At 44.0% G+C, this 18406-nt stretch overlaps 1 long non-coding RNA gene across 2 annotated transcripts in view; it reads left to right on the top strand.

The window, feature by feature from the left end:
- Window positions 1-6062, top strand: part of LOC124506838 (uncharacterized) — a 125969-nt gene extending 119907 nt beyond the window's left edge. For both annotated transcript variants that reach the window (XR_006960886.1, XR_006960887.1), the window contains 2 exons: window positions 1513-1611; window positions 5699-6062. This is a non-coding gene — a long non-coding RNA (uncharacterized LOC124506838). The remainder of the gene's footprint in view (window positions 1-1512; window positions 1612-5698) is intronic.
- The last annotated feature ends 12344 nt before the right edge of the window (window positions 6063-18406 follow it).

The raw sequence follows: 18406 nt of genomic DNA, 5'->3' as shown, positions 1-18406 counted from the left end.
AAAATTATAGGGTTTAATTGGGAGGTGTGACAGGGGCGCGTCATCGTTGCTTGGACGTTTGACCTGAACTGTGTTTGTTCAGGCAAGACAGGAAGTGGTCACGAAGTGTGACATAGTGGAAAGAGCAGGGGCTAGGGAGTCAGGCAGCTCCACATTTAGCTGGGTAACCTTGAACAAGTTTCCTGGTCTCTCTGAACTTTATTTTTCTCCTCTGTAAAATGGGAACACTAAAAATATCTACCTCACGGGGAGCTGCTATAATCATATGAGACATATACAGATCCTCACATGGGATTTTTTATGAACAAATCATTAGGGATGCCTTATCATAAATCAGGATTTCTGAAAGATTTGGCTGATACAACTCATAGTGGGTAATTCTGTCATGTCTTTGGGATGGCCTATATTATATATTTTTTTTAAGTTATAAAGAATTGAAAGATATTTTTAGAGATTCTTCTCCTAGGTAGATCCTACAAACCTATTTTGGAAAGTTGAAAATAATTTAGTTTTCTGTACATTATGTATTTTCAATATTCAAAGATAATATCTATTTATATAGCATAGTTGCAAATTCCATTTCTTGCACATTTTAATAAGGAACAACCCATTTGATGGGATTGTTAAGTGACATCGTATCTATTTTAATGTTCAGGAAAACAAAGCATAGAAATTCTATATTGAGGTAAAATTTATTTAATCTTAAAGAGGATCAGAAAGGTTATTGCAACCATCCCCTCCTCCACTCATCTACAACATCCCTGAGACATGGGCACCCAACTTCTGCTTGAACCCTTCAAAAACCAGGGATCCCGGGGTGCCTGGGTGGCTCAGTTCGTTAAGCGGCCTACTTTGGCTCAGGTCATGATCTCACAGTTTGTGAGTTCAAGCCCTGCATTGGCTTCTATCCTGACAGCTCAGAGCCTGGAGCCTGCTTCGGATTCTGTGTCTCCCTCTCTCTCTGCCCCTCCCCTCCTCATGCTCTGTATCTCTCAGTCTCTCACAAAATGAATAAACATTAGAAAAAACAAAACAAAACAAAACTTAAAACTAGAGGCCCAGAGGCAATTCAGTCCATTTTGAGGATCACTGATTACAGTTAAGAAGTTATTCCTTCTATTGAGCCCAGTTTGATCTCTCTTACTCTCATTCATTGGTCCTGTTTATCCAGTAAGGAAATATAACAAAACAAAACAAAACAAACGCCTTCCTCTACATGATGGGCATGATGGCCCTCAAACTTTGGAAGAAAGAGACCAGGGTTCTTCAAGTCTTCTCTCCAGGCAAACATTCTTAGCTCTCTCACAGAGCCGCAAGAAAAGTGCAGATGTCTTGCTCAGTTAAATTCCTTTTTGGGGGGTTTGTTTGTTTGTTTATCTATTTATTTATTTATGAGCATTATCAGCCATTCCTCTTCTTTCTCTCTGTTTCAAGCTGCCTTGACTCTCCATATATGGAATAAATCCAAGTGTGTAAACTAAATGCAATAACATTTTCTTCTCTGTCCCTCAGCTAGGCTGGACCACTCTCATCCCTAAGTTTGCTGATGAATGTTGGGGAACACAGATCTCATCTGCTTCTATGTTAAACCAAGCTAAAAGTGGTTTGGAGGTAAGCCTGGGTGTGCCCATGCTTGTCAGCGCATCCACACACACACTTGTGTAGGGCATTCCAAAGTCAAAAAGAAATTGTTAGTTATCCTGCTTTGGGTTTCTATGTAAGTATAGATGTTATCCATTTGCCCTTGGGGACATCATACACATTTGTATGTAAACTTACAAAATCTCTAGCCACAAAATCCTACATAATAGTCCTTGCACCAAGGCCAAAATGATATTTACTTGATAATAGTTCTTGTAAGATGATCTTGACATGATGATAATAATAGTAATAATAACAATAGCGGCAATGATACTCATAGTTTACTTGCTAACTTACTTGCTTAGCTTGCTAACTCTTAGGCACCATGCTAAAAACACCTATCTTCATAATAGGAAAAATTATGTCATAGATGTTATTACCCTATTTACAGATGAGGAAAATCAAGTTCTCAAATGTTGAAGTAACCTTGCCCAGGGTCCCCAGATGAGTACTTGACGACTGTCACTGTCAGGCTCACAGCCAGGTTGTTGAAGTCCCAAGTCCCAGCAGCTGGATTCCAAGTCGCTTGCTATTTAGTGACTTAAAGTCATGGTTCTCAGACAGGAAAAGCAGGAGGAAAGCTACAAGGACTCTCTAAAGCATGGACTCAGGGTGTGTCAATACCACATGTAGCTGGAACCGAGACAAAGGCACCAGGGCAGAGGCTGGGCAGCCCTCCAGGACCACCAGAGGCTCCCTGACACAGGTGTGAGGGATGCAGCCCAGAGGATGAGCCCAGAAAGGGCTCAGTGAGGAAAGGATCAAGGGAAGGGATTTTTCTATTTGCCCAGAGCAAAGAGTTGCATACACCATGGCTGAGCTCCACAGCCAACATCAGCATACACACGATAGAGGTATACATTACAGACCACGGAGGGGGCAAATGCAATTCCTTTTCATCTGGCGTTTGAAGTCTCATTTACCCATGTCCACTGGAAAGATTAGCACGTACCTGGTCTGCTGCAATATTGTGGCTTTGCAAATTGGGCTCAAAACAACATTTAGGGAATTAAATCATACTTAAAATGAACTAGGATAGCTGGTTCCTTAAGGACATTAATTATAACAACATATAACAATACAAAATAATAATAATGACAGTAACAAGCCACTGTTAATTATTCGGTAAAGTGAAGAATTATTATGAAATCATTCCCAAATTCCTTTTTGAAACCTAAGTATCAACTTGAGGTGTCAGATCACGTCTTGTTCACATCCCCTACTGTCTCAAATATGGTAGAAATAATATTCAAGCAATGAGGCACAGGGACTCCTATGATAACCATTTATATTTTGATGCCTTTTCTGTTTTCAACCTTTATCATGTACATTCCCATATCTGATGTGAATTCAGTTGTTCAATAGGTGGAGTGTTTTGCAATGTCTGAAACTGCTCCCTATCACCACTCCCTGTTAACAGAGAAGGAAAAATGAGACTTGGAGAGAAGTAGCTTAGCCAAGGTCACCAGCCAGAAAATGGTGAAGTCAAGATTTTAACCCATGTCACTTAAAATGTAGCATATCGTGCAACTTCTAAAGCCAAACAATAGATGATTTTTGAGCAATTTCGAGGGAAATGGTAACTGACAATTAAAGATACTATGTCTCTTAGCAACCACAGAAGTTTCATGAAGTTCATTTGATTTTTAGCAAGATTCACACCCGGAACCAGGCCAGCTAGCATTAGACTGTTGCCTTGCCCAAGTTCCCAGAGGCCGTTGTGCAACACAGCACATTTGCTGTTTCTGAGTAGAGAGAAAAGAGATGACTAATGGGCATGTCACCAACCAGAAATGGATAGAAAAATTCTTGCCCTTTCCCTGATACTGAGTGAACCAGTGCAATCAACCACTAGAACTGTAGTTCACAACCCCAAAGGGAGGAGTGACATGAATTTCAGATGCTTTCTCTTAAAACCTCTTGCACCCAGGAACTGTCCTATTCTAAATAATCTGCCCTTTTCTGTGCAGCTAGAAAAAAAGCATTGCTTGCTAATCCAGGAAAAGAAGTTTGGACAGTGAAGCATGACCCTGGTCTTCCCCCCTCTGCTGATGTATCTGTTGTATACTTCTTTGTTTGCATATTTATTCATTTATCTTTGTACAAATACAGAAAACACCACAAAGACAATTTATCCTAAAGAGAAAAACTACAAGTGTATATTCTCACCATCCTAATTCCTCAATCAGTTTCAATTTTGGAATCTTCAGCAGATGTGATCATGTACACGTGACCTTCTATAGACACAAGATGGAGGCTGGCTTTTGTGTTTCACTTAGTGTTAGGATGAAAACAATCTTCAAGCTCTGAGCAAACTTTCTAATACCTTTCCACTGATCCTTAAAACGTAACAATGATGTGGGACAATTGTAGCTTGTATTAATATAGAAGTTACAGTTACAAACATAAGAACTTGGGGAGAACAGAAGATCTAACTGGGTGAGACTACTCACTTCGCTATGGGGACCTAGCCCTATAGCTAAGGGACAGATGGCCCTGTCTGCTCTGCACTAGCAGATTACAGTACAGGCACGGGATCATTCACAAACAGAGTCCTATATGCGACAAAAGCACACTGAGCGATCAACGTTTTAGCCCTTGTGTCAGGGACAGCAATGCACACAGGTAATACCAACACATGGAAGACATATTTTTCTATTCTCAGGAAGTTCAGATTCTAACGGTGAGGACACATGTTGAAAAAATCATTTCAATGCAGTAGAGAACAGAGTAGAGTAGAGAGGGCTCTGGGCCTTTAGAGAAGGGAATAGTGACCAGAGGCTCCAAGAAGTCTCCCCAGAGAGGGAGGCCTTGGAGGAATTGGTGTGAATACAGGCATGTTTGCTATTCTAGGAATATTTTCCCCAGACAACACACCTCCTCATCTTTTCCCTCTTTTATCATCTCCCCATTTGTATCTCCTCTCTGCCTCTCTCCCCAGGCTTCCCATTCTCTGTTGGGGAAAGATGGCTTCCTTTGCAGACTGGTGGAAATAGTAGTCTAAATGTTGCTATGGCCTGCCTAACATGGTGTTTTCTCTGGCATCTACTCTCTCTGGGGGCCAATTAAGTTGTCATCGTCATCGTTGTTGTTTGTAAATCCTTCCCCCTCTAGTTCGTGTTTGCTTCAAGCTGTATGTAAAGCAAAGACACAGATTGTGTGGTTACAATGCTTAAGGAATCCAAGTGGTTGGTGCTGTCCACTGTAAGATGAATGTAAAATTGCCACTATATATATATATATATAGTGGCAATTATGCATCCAAAGCTGCAAATTGATTGCTTTTTGCCTAAAAGGCATTCTACCTCCAGAGGTCAGAGAAGGGGAACTTTAAAAAAATTTTTTTTAATGTTTATTTATTTTTGAGAGAGAGAGAGAGAGAAAGAGCACAGTGGGGGAGGGGCAGAGAGAGAGGGAGACACAGAATCCGAAGCAGGCTCCAGGCTCTGAGCTGTCAGCAAAGAGCTGGACACAGGGCTCGACTCATAAACTGTGAGATCATGACCTGAGCTGAAGTTGGATGCTCAACCGAGCCACCCAGGTGCCCCAAGAAGGGTAAATTTTAATATCTGACACGGCTCAGGAAGGATGTACAATCCATGGTCCAGATCTATGACCTCCAGCTAGGACACAACTCTCCTGAAGGCACCCAGGCAACGCCTCATTCTCCCGTAAAGCAGTACACAGATCACCCAGTTGTCTAGTAAGTCAGCAAAGCCTAGAGAGTCAAGTACAGAAATGTTCTGCTAGTGCCTCTGTAGTCATCTCTCAGGGCCTATGGATCCATTAACACCTCACATGAACTGATGCTTGAAGGTCCTTCATTCCGTTATCTCTTTCTTTGATGGCTCCTCCCCGCCAACCCATAAGTTTGGTGTTACATATCTAAAGGGTTCCTTCCACTAGCAACCAGGAGTGCAGGATAGCTCATTACTGCTAAGATGCAACTATCTTCTAGAGAAAGTGAGTCAGGTGGTGGCCCTGCAAATATTGCTATCTGCGCTCCACCCATCTTCCTACCCACTCTTCCTCAGAGACCCCTTTTCTTCTTTCTCAGAGACCCCTCACTATGCTGCTGAACTATAGAGACCTTGAATGTTAAATTCCCAAATGGAAAGGGGCTGCTGTCTTGCCACCACTCCTGGTTCCAGCTACCTCCAGATAGCTTCTCAGTTCCAGCCCGCTGCCTCAGGCTCTGATCTCAGCTAGTTCTCCATCAGAGCTTTGGACAGAAAAAGACAGACAAGATCTGATGGCTCCACGTGCCCTGCAAGTTGCTCTCTGCTTATGCTGGACCATGCTCCACATGTGCAAATGGGGTGTGGGCCTCCATTGTTTCACAGTGTCATGAATTCTTTTTATCCCTTTTTTATTGAAGTATATATAACATTCAGTGTTTTGTTAGTTTTAGGTGTACAACATAGTGACTCAACGATTTTATACATCACTCAGTGCTCTCCATAAGTGTAGTCACCATCTTTTACCACACAATGTTATTACAATATGACCGACTATATTCCTTATGCTGTACTTTTTATCTCCATGACTTATTTGTCTTATAACTGGAAGTTTGTATTTTAATACCCTTTATTTTGTGCATTCTACCCCCAACAACTCCCCTCTGGCAACCACCAGTTTGTTCTCTATACTTAAGAGCCTAGTTTTTGTTTGTTTTATTTTTTTAGATTGTACATATAAATGAAATCATATGGTATTTATCTTTTGTTGTCTGACTGATTTCACTTAGCATAATACCCCCTAGGTCCATGCATGTTTTTGCAAGTGGCAAGATCTCATTATTTTTTATGGCTGAGTAATATTCCAGTGTGTGTGTGTGTGTGTGTGTGTGTGTGTGTGTGTGTGTATCACATCTTATTTATCCATTTATCTATTGATGGACACTTGGTCTGCTTCCATATCTTGGCTACTGTAGATAAAGCTGCAATAAACATAGGGGTACATAGATCTTTTCAAATTTGTGTTTTTGTTTTCTTTGGGTAAATACTCAATAGTGGGATTGTTAGATCATTTGGTATTTCTATTTTTAATTTTTTAAGTAACTTCCATACTGTTTTTCACAGTGGCTGTACCAGCTTGCATTCCCACCAACAGTGCATGAGGGTTCCTTTTTCTCCACATCCTTGCCAACACTTGTTTCTTGTGTTTTTGAGTCTAGCCATTCTGACATTCGTGAGGCGATATCTCACTGTGATTCTGATTTGTATTTCCCTGATGATGAGTGATGAGCATTTTTTCACGTGTCTATTGGCCATCTGTATGTCTTCTTTGGAAAAATGTTTATTCAGATCCTCTGCCCATTTTTAACTGTTTTTTTTTTTCTTTCTTTCTTTCTTTCTTTCTTTCTTTCTTTCTTTCTTTCTTTCTTTCTTTTTTTAGCATTGAGTTGTATAAAGTCTTTATATATTTTGGATATTAACCCCTTATCAGATATATCATTTGCAAATATCTTCCTCCATTCAGTAGGTTACCTTTTTTGTTTTGTTGATGGTTTCCTTCACTGTGCAAAAGCTTTTTATTTTGGTATAGTCCCAATGGTTTATTTTTGTTTTTGTTTCCCTTGACTGAGGAAACATATCTAGAAAAATGTTGCTAAGGCTAATGTCAAAGCAATTATTGCCTATGTTTTCATCTAGGAGTTTTATGGTTTCAGGTCTTACATTTAGATCTTTAATCCATTTCATGTTTATTGTTGTGTATGGTATAAGAAAGGGGTCTAGTTTTATTCTTTTGCATGTTGCTGCCCAGTTTTATCAAAACCACTTATTGACAAGACTGTATTTTCCTCATTGTATATTCTTGCCTCCTTTATTATAGATTAATTGACCATATAAAGTGTGGATTTATTTCTGGGGTCTCTATTCTGTCCCACTGATCTATGTGTCTGTTTTTTTGCAGTGCCATATTGTTTTGATTACTGTAGTTTTGTAGTATATTTTGAAATCTGGGACTGTGATAACTCCAGTTTTGAAGATTGCTTTGATGCAATGTTATGAATTCTTTACGTGCATTCTGAGGGCCCACTTGAGTCCAGAGTCCAGGTCTGTGTTAACACCTAACAGAGACTCCCCAAATACCTCCCATTCAACAGGTACATTTTGCATACTTTATTGAATTATTGAAATTACATTCTTTTTTGTTGTTGTTGTTGGTGGTGGTGGTGGTGGTGGTGGTGTGTGTGTGTGTGTGTGTTTTGGCTAAGTGAGTCCTACTGTTATCCAGATGTAAGTCACGGCATAAATAAAATAGCTCAATAAATGCTAAGTGAGAGAGAAAGACAGAGAGAGAATGAAATAATGCTGCAAGACAGGCACTAATATCCTGATGTGAAAGACAAGGTAACAAGATACCAGACACTTAGAAAATGTAATTCATTTGCAGTATGGCAAAGAGACTAGGAAAGTAGACCAGACCCCTGGTTTTTCCTGGCTTCATCACTTTCTAGTTATATGGTATTGGACAAGTTGCTTAATTGCTCTCAGCCTGCTTCGTCACCTGTAAAATCTATCCCATATGACTATGGATCAAACAAGATAATGCAAGCAGAAAAACTTTACTCGGTACATGTCACATTGTTAGAGATTAACAAACAATGCTGACCATTATTATTACAGAAGTTTGCAAAGTGAGTACATGATGGAATGTTGACTGATTCCAAAACCTTTGGGCTGCATCTGTGAGGCCACGTGTGTGGCCATCCCTGTCCTTCCTCTCAGAGCAGAGTTCTAGGAAGTGGATGTGTCACTGCCTGCTGAATCACTCCCGAGACGGATCTGGCTATGAAGAACATGTGCTTCCAGCTCTCCAGTTGCCTGGGTTTTGCCTCCTCCCAAGCTCAGGGGGCAGCTGAGGAAGTTCATGGGCCTTGCCACCAGGATGGCACAAGAGGGCTCCGCAAGACCTGCAGGGGGTGCTCCCTGCCATTGCAGCAGAACTTCTGCCCCCGGGGGGTATGTGGGGCAGGGAGGTGAGGGGCTGCATACAACCTAGTGCTTGGAGGGGGGAAATGGGAAGCCAACAGAACCACTCTGTAGCCAAACCACAATCCATGCAGAACTTCTATGGAAAAACTCAATGGTGAGAATCTCTCAACCTGGAAAGATGGTGATTTAGATGGCCAAAAACGACAAACCTAAAAAAAAAAAAAAAGGCAAAAGGAATTGAGAAAACAGGCGCAAACACAAGCCATACCACCAAATGGCACAGTATTGAGACTAGAGGGAAACCATTTCAACCTCCAGCACTTAAAGGCAAGATAAGGAAATGTCAAATTATGAAATGGGTAAGAAAGAAACAGTGTATCTATTGCTTATTAAAGGGCATAATTAAAATATATTCCTTGTTATTTACACCCTGCCTGTTTCCAAAGAAAGGATTTGAAGCTGCAGCTCAAAATGAAAACTGCTTTGGAAAAAACAAAATGAAGTTCTTGTTCCCAGACCACTCTGAAGTGTGAAGGGCATTTCAATCATTGTAGGTCTCCAGTATGCAGGGTCCCACACCCATAGATGCCAAGAAGCTAACTAAAGCTTGGTGAATACTTCCTCCAGTTTCATTTACAAACAAGGAAACTGAAGCCCAGGGAGGGGAAGGAATGTTCTAAGGAGGACAGTTAGTCAGTGGATCAATAACAGTCCAACTGGGCAAAGAGACACCACACAGAATTTCCACCACCAACAGAGGGAATTTCATGCAAGGAATTGGTTACACAGGTGATGGGGATGTGGAAAAGCCAAGAGAGGCTAGTGAGGCAACCCAACAATACCAACAGCAGAAAGCCAATGACCCCAGCTGGAAGGAAAGGAAGGAGGAGGTGGAATTGTGAGAGCCTAGAGTCATTGTCCTGGCAGATGCTGGGAGACTTGTCCTGTGGGAACTGGTACCGCCAACGTTAGAGATGGCAGCCTGGGATGCTGACTGAAGCAGAGAGGAAGGTGGGGAAATACCCTGGCTTGCCTTCACTCCCACTGTCCAATCACCTTTCAATCCCTCCCATTGGTCAAACCCAGCAAGAAGCCAGGAGACATTGGGGATGAGAGATGCCAAAACAGGGGAAGAACAAGGCTCAGTGACCATGCTGTCCATCATGAAATACTCATTTCTTTGGTGCCCCTGTAGGCAGTGCTGCTGTCCTGGCAGAACACATTAATCTCTTGCTAGCAATCATGAGAGCTGCCTGTCATGTATAAACCATGGGGACTGTGCCACAGTTTGCCAGTGAGTGCACTCCTGATAAGTTTCCCAGTCGGAGCAAGGCTCACACACAAAGGAACGCCATTATCAATCCTTCTGAATAGCAATTTAAAAAAAAATGTATTTGCTTGGATTTCCATATTTTGAGTTGGTCTTCTTTTTCTTTATGATGGGGGACTTCCTGGAAATATAGGCATCCTAACATTTTTTTAAATATGAAATTTATTGTCAAATTGGTTTCCATACAACACCCAGTGCTCAACAGGTGCTCTCAATGCCCATCACCCACCCTCCCCTCCCTCCCACCCCCCCCCCCCCCCGCCATCAACCCTCAGTTTATTCTCAGTTTTTAAGAGTCTGTTATGTTTTGGCTCCCTCCCTCTCTAACCTTTTTTTTTTTCCCCTTCCCCTCCCCATGGTCTTCTGTTAAGTTTCTCAGGATCCACATAGAAGTGAAAACATATGGTATCTGTCTTTCTCTGTATGACTTATTTCACTTAGCATAACACTCTCCAATTCCATCCACGTTGCTACAAAAGGCCATATTTCGTTCTTTCTCATTGCCACATAGTATTCCGCTGTGTATATAAACCACAATTTCTTTATCCATTCATCAGTTGATGGACATTTAGGCTCTTTCCATAATTTGGCTATTGTTGAAAGTGCTGCTATAAACATTGGGGTACAAGTGCCCCTATGCATCGGTACTCCTGTATCCCTTGGGTAAATTCCTAGCAGTGCTACTGCTGGGTCATAGGGTAGGTTTATTTTTAATTTTTGGGGGAACCTCCACACTGTTTTCCAGAGTGGCTGTACCAGTTTGCATTCCCACCAACAGTGCAAGAGGGTTCCCATTTCTCCACATCCTCTCCAGCATCTATAGTCTCCTGATTTCTTCATTTTAGCCACTCTGACTGGCGTGAGGTGGTGTGGTTTTGATCTGTATTTCCCTGATGAGGAGTGACGTTGAGCATGTTCTCATGTGCCTGTTGACCATCTGGATGTCTTCTTTAGAGAAGTGTCTATTCATGTTTTCTGCCCATTTCTTCACTGGATTATTTGTTTTTCGGGTGTGGAGTTTGGTAAGTTCTTTATAGATTTTGGATACTAGCCCTTTGTCTGATATGTCATTTGCAAATATCTTTTCCCATTCCGTCGGTTGCCTTTTAGTTTTGTCGATTGTTTCCTTTGCAGTGCAGAAGCTTTTTATCTTCATGAGGTCCTAATAGTTCACTTTTGCTTTTAATTCCCTTGCCTCTGGGGATGTGTTAGGCATGCTAACATTTTAAGCTGAGAGTGGAAGAATTGCCAGGAAGTGGTTTGTGGAGGTAAGGATGTTAGCCCCTTAAAATAGCCATCAGCTCCCCTAAGCTATCCCAAATAGACATACAGTTGCAGTAAAACCCTTGAACCATATGCAGCTTCAAGACAGGTTTCTAATCTCTACCTTGCAAGCTGATTATGGACCCTAAGATCTCTCTATACGGAAACCCCACAGCTGTGCTTATCAAGAGGTAGGGGCACATTTTGGAGTGTCAGACAACTTGCTCATCATGGGCACTGCCCAATCAGAAGGCTGGGATGATGCCAGAACATTGTCCCAAGACCTCTTGTGTGTCAGGAGTTAACACTTTCAGTGCGGCATTTTCAAGGGAGCAGTGGAGGGTAGCAGGGGAGGAGGGAGGGCAGCAGCAATTTGCCCACTGATTCAGAAGCATCTCAGCAGTTTGGTAACCATACAGCTGTCCTGGTGCATACTGCAAAATTCAGCATTGCCGGGAGGTTCCCTGACAGGATGGAAAGTCCTCTCAGGTAGCCAAGCAAAGGAGTCCTAGCAGCTTAAACTGAGGGTTGCCTGTATGCCTCCATCTTCTCTCCAGGACCACTGCTGACTCCAGGGCAGTGACATCTCTAACCTGTGCTCAGGTCTTTGTCCCCCACCACAGCGCTGTGCACACAAGGGCACCCACGTGAGGAAACAGCCCATGGATGCTAGTGGAATGGATGAAAGACTAAGATACTCTCCCTCACCTATGGACAAGGTTTTTGTTTTTTGTTTTTTTTTTTCTTTTTCCAGATCTCCCAGAAAAAGCAGAACCTTTGCCCAGACAGGGCAAGTGTGTCACAAAGTTCTGCTTTCACTGTGTGTTAAATGGAAATGATTAAGCAAGCGAGTAGTAAGAGATTCCTCTCTGCATTTCCTCTGTATTGGGACGTCCTGCCTGTGCCTCAGCACACTCAGACCAACAGTAAAAATGGCCATGATTTGCACTGATAACCCCAGGATGCCTCACTTATCTGTCATCAGGGATCATCCACAGAGAATGTGGCTAAAGGGGCCACTTCCTGGGCACATATGCTGGTGTGAAGACTGGTATGTGGTGCGTGCGTATGTGTTCAGGACTGACTCGAAGAACTTAATGTTCACAAAAGCGGTCACAAAAGCGGTAGCAATTGTTTCGAGTGCCTGTGGCTAACCAAGTGCTGGCCTTGGGCTGTGGAATCTGGATGAGGTTCACAAAACTACTGCCCCTAAGGCTGTGGCATCTGTCTTCACCACCACGCGCATTCACTAAGTGCTGACTCTGTGCCAGGAAGGGCACGTTACAGCCTCAGACGGAATCAGTAGTTCGGCACCACCTCTTTGTCCCCATTTTACACATCAGCAAACTGGGCAAATGTTCTCAGCTCCCACGGGAGTAGGTGGGCAACCCGGATGCCCACCTCCAGGTGCTTCTTAGCTGGACTGGCTGGGCTGGTGTGTGAGATAAGGTGAAGCATTTTGGTTGGCTGAGATTTAGGCTGAGAGTTGATAGATCTGTCAGAGATTCTCAAACCTGGCTGCATTTTTTTAGAATTCCCTGGGAAGCCTTCTAAAAATACCAATGGTGAGGCCTCTCCACAGAACAATTAAATTAGATTGTTAAGGATGCAGCTTGGGCGTTATTTTTGGTTGTGTTTTTAACTCTCCAGGTGATTCTAACAAGCAGCCAGGGTTAGTAACCACTGCCTGGGACTCTAGTTTTGACCTGATCTTTTGGGCAGGTCATTTAATTCGAGTTTCCTCTGAGTAAAAGAGGCTCCATGGTGGCAGCAGCTCACCTCCCAGAAACGGGCGCAGGAGTGCAGGAGCTAGAATACAAGAAGTCAGGTGTTGGAGTCCCAGGTAATTGCTATGCGACTACTGTGTGCAAGCTACTTAACCTTTCTTAGGCTCAGGCAAAAACTGAACTAATGTGGTTTGTGTGAGTTAAATTGTGGCAATTAAATTAGATGGCTCAGGGGCACCTGTGTGGGTGAATCAGTTAAGCATCTGACTCTTGATTTCAGCTCAGGTCATGATCTCATGGTTTGAGGGATCGAGCCCCATATCCGGCTCTGCACTGACAGCGTGAAGTCTGCTTGGGATTCTCTCTCTCCCTTTCTCTCTGCCCCTTCCCTGCCTCTCTCTCTCTCTCTCTCTCTCTCTCAATATAAATAAACTTTTTTTTAAAAAAAAGGAAAATTAGATGGCTCAAATAGAGCATTTATACCTGGCATAGAGGAAGCGGGCCCAATGCATGTTCATTATTCGTGTTGTCAAACTTCCCTGAGTTCTTTGGAAGTGCTGTCTACCCAAGATAGTGGTTTTCTAGTAATGATTCAGTATCATTACAGTGAGCTGTGGTTCTCAAGTCCTTAGGAATGGAAAATGTTGCCTAAACTAAGGGGAAGGAGGAAAAAGAATGGACTAGGAGACCCAGAACCAAGAGGTGTTTCCCAATAGCAGAGAAGAGTTGGTCTGGTTGATTTCTTCATGTAGAATTGGCATAAAATGGTTTACTGAATGGCATATTTCCCTAGCCACTAAGATAACTTAGGTGGAGTTTCATAGATGCACACAGACTTCCTGGGGTTTAGATGAACTTCAGCTGAAGGACACTAGCTGGAATGGACAATGCACCTGAGGCTCTGTGTCAGTTGCAAGGCAGGGAAGCACCAGCAGCTCAGGAATGAAGATTAACCCACTCTCTGAGTTCCTCATGAGCTGATGCTCTGGGCTCCCCATGCATACATCTCCACTCACTGCCAGTATATTACTAACACTGCAAAGTGACCTTGCTGTTCAGGGTCCTGGCAATGCAATAATCTAGCCCAATAAAAGAGGAGGCCAGACTCTGCCTAGTTGGAAAATAAAAGTCCATTTAAGTAACTTTAAGATGGATAAAAAAAGAATTTCACAGCTTTGAACACAAGAAGGATAAATTCAGATACCTCATTTGTTGTCTCTCTGTGGAAGACACTCCATTTTTTCCAACACAGAACGGTACTTAGCCACACTTGGAAAGCCAAGTGGCTCCCTCTGGGTTTCCTTCTCCTTCATGCAGGATTATATCATGTCCAAGAGTCTGGAACATGGGTTCTGAGAATGCCCCCTAGAGCAGCGAAGCAAGGTTGGCTTGGGGTCTAGATTCAGAAAGTTGCAGTCTGGGACCCCTATTCAACAGTCTCTCAGACCATGACTCCCCATGCTCACTGGAAAAATAAAAGCCAACATTTAAAAATTTTAAAGCCAAGAATAACAGAGCTTGTAGTCCAAGTTACCTATTAATTCAACATTTGCTCCTCTGTTCATCAAACTTAAGTTTATAACTACAGCCATTCTATTCAGCAACTGCTTGGCATCCTGTTCCAGGGTTCACAGAATTGCTCAGGGGGGACACTGGTGGATCTTCAGGTATTCTTTGAAGCAGGTTCTGAAGGCCCTATTCCTTCCCTGGCCTGGAATGGCTTGGATAAGTCCCTGGGCTTCTGCTGCAGGAACTTCTATTTCAGGGCGTTAAGCAGGAAGAGCTATGGTGTTATATGTTGGGGATATAGGTTCCCACCGGAGTCCAATCAGGAATGACTCTCTGGTCATTGTAGGGAGGCAGGCAATGGGGCAGAAGCCGGCCAAAATGACAGCGGGCATTCATCTTAGCACAGCCATTTCTAGGTTATGTACTAGACCAGCAGCCTGTGTCCTTCAGAATTCATTTGGAGAACCAACTAAACTACAAACCCAACTGATAAACGCTTGGTACCTGACAGCAACCACATTAACAGAGACTGAACATAATGAATTCAAAGAGTCATAAGGGCCCCCAAACAAGGACGATACCCACTTCAGTCCAACAGCACTGGACAAGAACGATGTGGAACATAGGAGAGTCTGGAAGAAGAGGGCCAGCTGGGGCCATGGAGGAGTGTGTTCTGCCGGGCCCTGCAGGGGGCGTCTGTGAGTCTGTATGCGGGCCCACAACTGGCTGCAGTCCCTGCCTTCCTCTCTGAGCTCTCCCTGCTCACCGCGGGTTACCCCCACCTGCTCCAGAGTGGAACGAAGCAGCGAGAGATGCGCCCGGTGGTTCCGAAGGCAGGTGGATGGGGTCAGTTACGTCACACAGTACCAGGCATCTGGATCATGAGATCTCTTAGACGAATTTCTTCTCCTCCCAACGGCTTTACCACAGGACCTTCAATGGGGCCTTCGTTTCCCGTTATTCTTCCCCAAAGCAGTTCTCAGCCCAGCTCCCACTTCCTCCCGCCTTCTCTTCTGGATGTTTTCCTGTAACGTCCAAGCCCTGCCCCTTTACTCTGAAGAGGTTTCCCACTGCTTCATGGAACAGGGGCGTCAGCCTGGCACTCAGCCCGTGAGGCTCCTTCTGCCCCAGGCAGACCCCGTATCTCAGCCCCGGCAGGGCTGACTGCGAAGGGCGTCCGCATAGACGGCACAGATCCACTCGTTCACCGTGGGCTTGTCGGAGGCCTAGCTTGTGCTGGGCTACTCTTCTGGAAAACAACACAGACACAAATCTCTGCCTTGGAGCTTCCTTCCTAACGGGGGAAAACGACGTTTTATCTAACCCGTACACCTAGGCAAACACAAATTTGGTGATTGATTTCCGTGTGCGCGCAGGCGCGCCCGTGTACATCTGTAAGCCTGTGGGTTCTGTCATCCTCAACAAATACTTCTGGCACTTTCTTTGTCTACTTGCTCCTCCCCTGTGATATGGTGGGTGAGCGCAGCGACCCCCACAGAGGTGGAAGGGAGCATACTGAGGGTCTATTCCTTCAGGTGCAATACTTCAGAGCCTGCAGGGGCAGAGCCGGGATGAGAATGCCATGCGGGCAAGGTGCAAAATGCGAGTCAAGAAACCAGGACAAGCAAAGTAAGGAGTGGTGGAATAGCAAACTGGGAACTGGCCCCGACAACACTGGAGGCAGAGAGGCGGGTGTGTGAGGTGGACAGGTTCACTGAAGAGTCTGGGTACTCACTCTACACCTGCGGTGTCCTTTCTCTTCTTCCTCCCCCCCGATCTCTTCCAATCCTCCCCGGCAAGCCCCATGGAGGCAGGAATCTTGTCTGTCTTGCTGAGAATAGTGCTTTGCCAATAGTAGGTAGGTGCCAGGCAGTGACTGGTGGACTGAATGATGGGCTTACCCCTCTGAAGCCTTCCCAGTCCGCCTCTGGATTTCTCCATCTTCTGAACTGAAGCCCTCACTCACCTGGCAGGAAGCTCTCACAGCATGGGAAGCACACAGAATCAAATCCTAGCTCTGCCTCTTACCAGATGTTTTCAAGCTACTTCAATTCTCTCCACCCTGTTTCCTCATCTGGAAAGGGAGATACTCGTCACAGAGTGGTAGTGAGACCTACGGGAATAATGTGTAGGCACAGAAGCCCCTGACACTTTTTTTTTTTTTTTTTTTTTTATTTTTGGGACAGAGAGAGACAGAGCATGAACGGGGGAGGGGCAGAGAGAGAGGGAGACACAGAATCGGAAACAGGCTCCAGGCTCCGAGCCATCAGCCCAGAGCCTGACGCGGGGCTCGAACTCACGGACTGCGAGATCGTGACCTGGCTGAAGTCGGACGCTTAACCGACTGCGCCACCCAGGCGCCCCAAGCCCCTGACACTTTAAGCCACGAATTCAGCAGTTCTCTTGCACTGCCACATTTGATGTCTTGTTTTGCACTTGCTTTGAATTCTTTAACTTTTCCACTTAACAGTAATAGGAATGGCTCTCATTTATGAGCAACTACCCTCCACCCTGCAGTTGTTGGGTACGTATATTATGTCTAATTATCACACCCTCCATGGAGGCAGGTCCTCTTATCCTCTTTATGGGATGAGGTAGCAGGAGCTGGGACAGGTTAAGGGGATCAGTCAAGCTAGCACCTGTTGTCAGTGCTAGAGCTGGAATTTGAATCCTGATTCACCTGCTATGTGGCTTTGCTGGCCTCCTAGCCTAGAGCATACACTTAGGCTGTATGGCTATGCTAAGTTCAAGGTCAGCAATCACATCTTTTTTTTCAGCTTTTGCTATATATCATAATTTTAAAATTTTATTTTAGCTTTATTGGGGTATAATTGACAATTAGAAATGTATGTGGTTAAGATGTCCAACTTGATGTTTGAATGTATGCATACATTGGTATATGATTGCCACGATCAAGCTAGTTAACATAGCCATCACCTTACAGAGTTACCTTTTTTTTCTGTCATGAGAACACTAAAGATATACCTCTTAATAAATTTTGAGCATACAATACAGTGTGGTTACCTATAGTCACCATGGCGTACATTAGATCTCCAGGATTTATTCATCTTGCATAACCGAAACTCTCTACTCTTTGACCAACATCTGCCCAATTCCCCCTCCCCCAGTCCCTGGCAACTACCATTCTACTCTTGTGTTTTCATGAGTTTGACTATTTTATTTTATTTTTTAAATGTTTATTTATTTTTGAGACAGAGAGAGCATGCATGCACACGCGCATGGGGGAGGGTCAAAGAGAGGGAGACAGCGGATCCAAAGCAGGCTTCACGCTGACAGCGGAGAGCCCCATGCGGGCTCATGCAGGGCTCATGTGAGGCTTGAAGTCATGAATTGCAAGGTCATGACCTGAGCCGAAGTCGGGTGCTTATCGGACTGAGCCACCCAGGAGCCCCGAGTTTGACTATTTTGAACAGGAGTGATGTCTTCATTATCTGTGTCTCCAGTGGTATCTAACCCCTTGCTTCCTTGTAACTAACAGATACCAAAATATTTGTTGGTTTTAATCATTCTAGTAGGAACAGTATTGAGATTGTCTGAAGATGTACAAGCTCATTTGCTGACTCTAAAACAATGATGCTCTCTACAGGCTGCAGTCTCTTGGCTCTGAGAGGTTAAGTAAATGGAAAGTATGAATAGTCTCAAGAAAGTGGTGTATTCCTGCATGATAGAATTGTAAGATACAAAGGATGCTGGGGGAACATCCCAGGGTACCTGGGGCACTGTCCAGAAGAACAGACGCTTTCTCTGGCCTGTTTGGACTGTGGGTCTGACTGGCTTGGCATGTGATACCCTGCTTGGCAAGACAGGACAAGAAATGAATCAATTGCCCAGTGCAATGGTATGTGCTATTTCCAAGCTGCCTAGCTCATGAGTACTGCACAATCCAGCAGCCCACTCTAATTTGTCACACCAAAGGCTGCCTTCTTAGTAAACAGTTGTCCACACTTCTGTTCATTCTGAGTCACCACTTAGTG

The sequence above is a fragment of the Lynx rufus genome, unplaced genomic scaffold, assembly GCF_022079265.1.
Source record: "Lynx rufus isolate CCGP_SWC_20201006 ecotype Redwood Valley unplaced genomic scaffold, mLynRuf1.p SCAF_11, whole genome shotgun sequence".
Lineage (NCBI taxonomy): Eukaryota > Metazoa > Chordata > Mammalia > Carnivora > Felidae > Lynx > Lynx rufus.
This window is presented reverse-complemented; position numbering and strand designations above follow the sequence as displayed.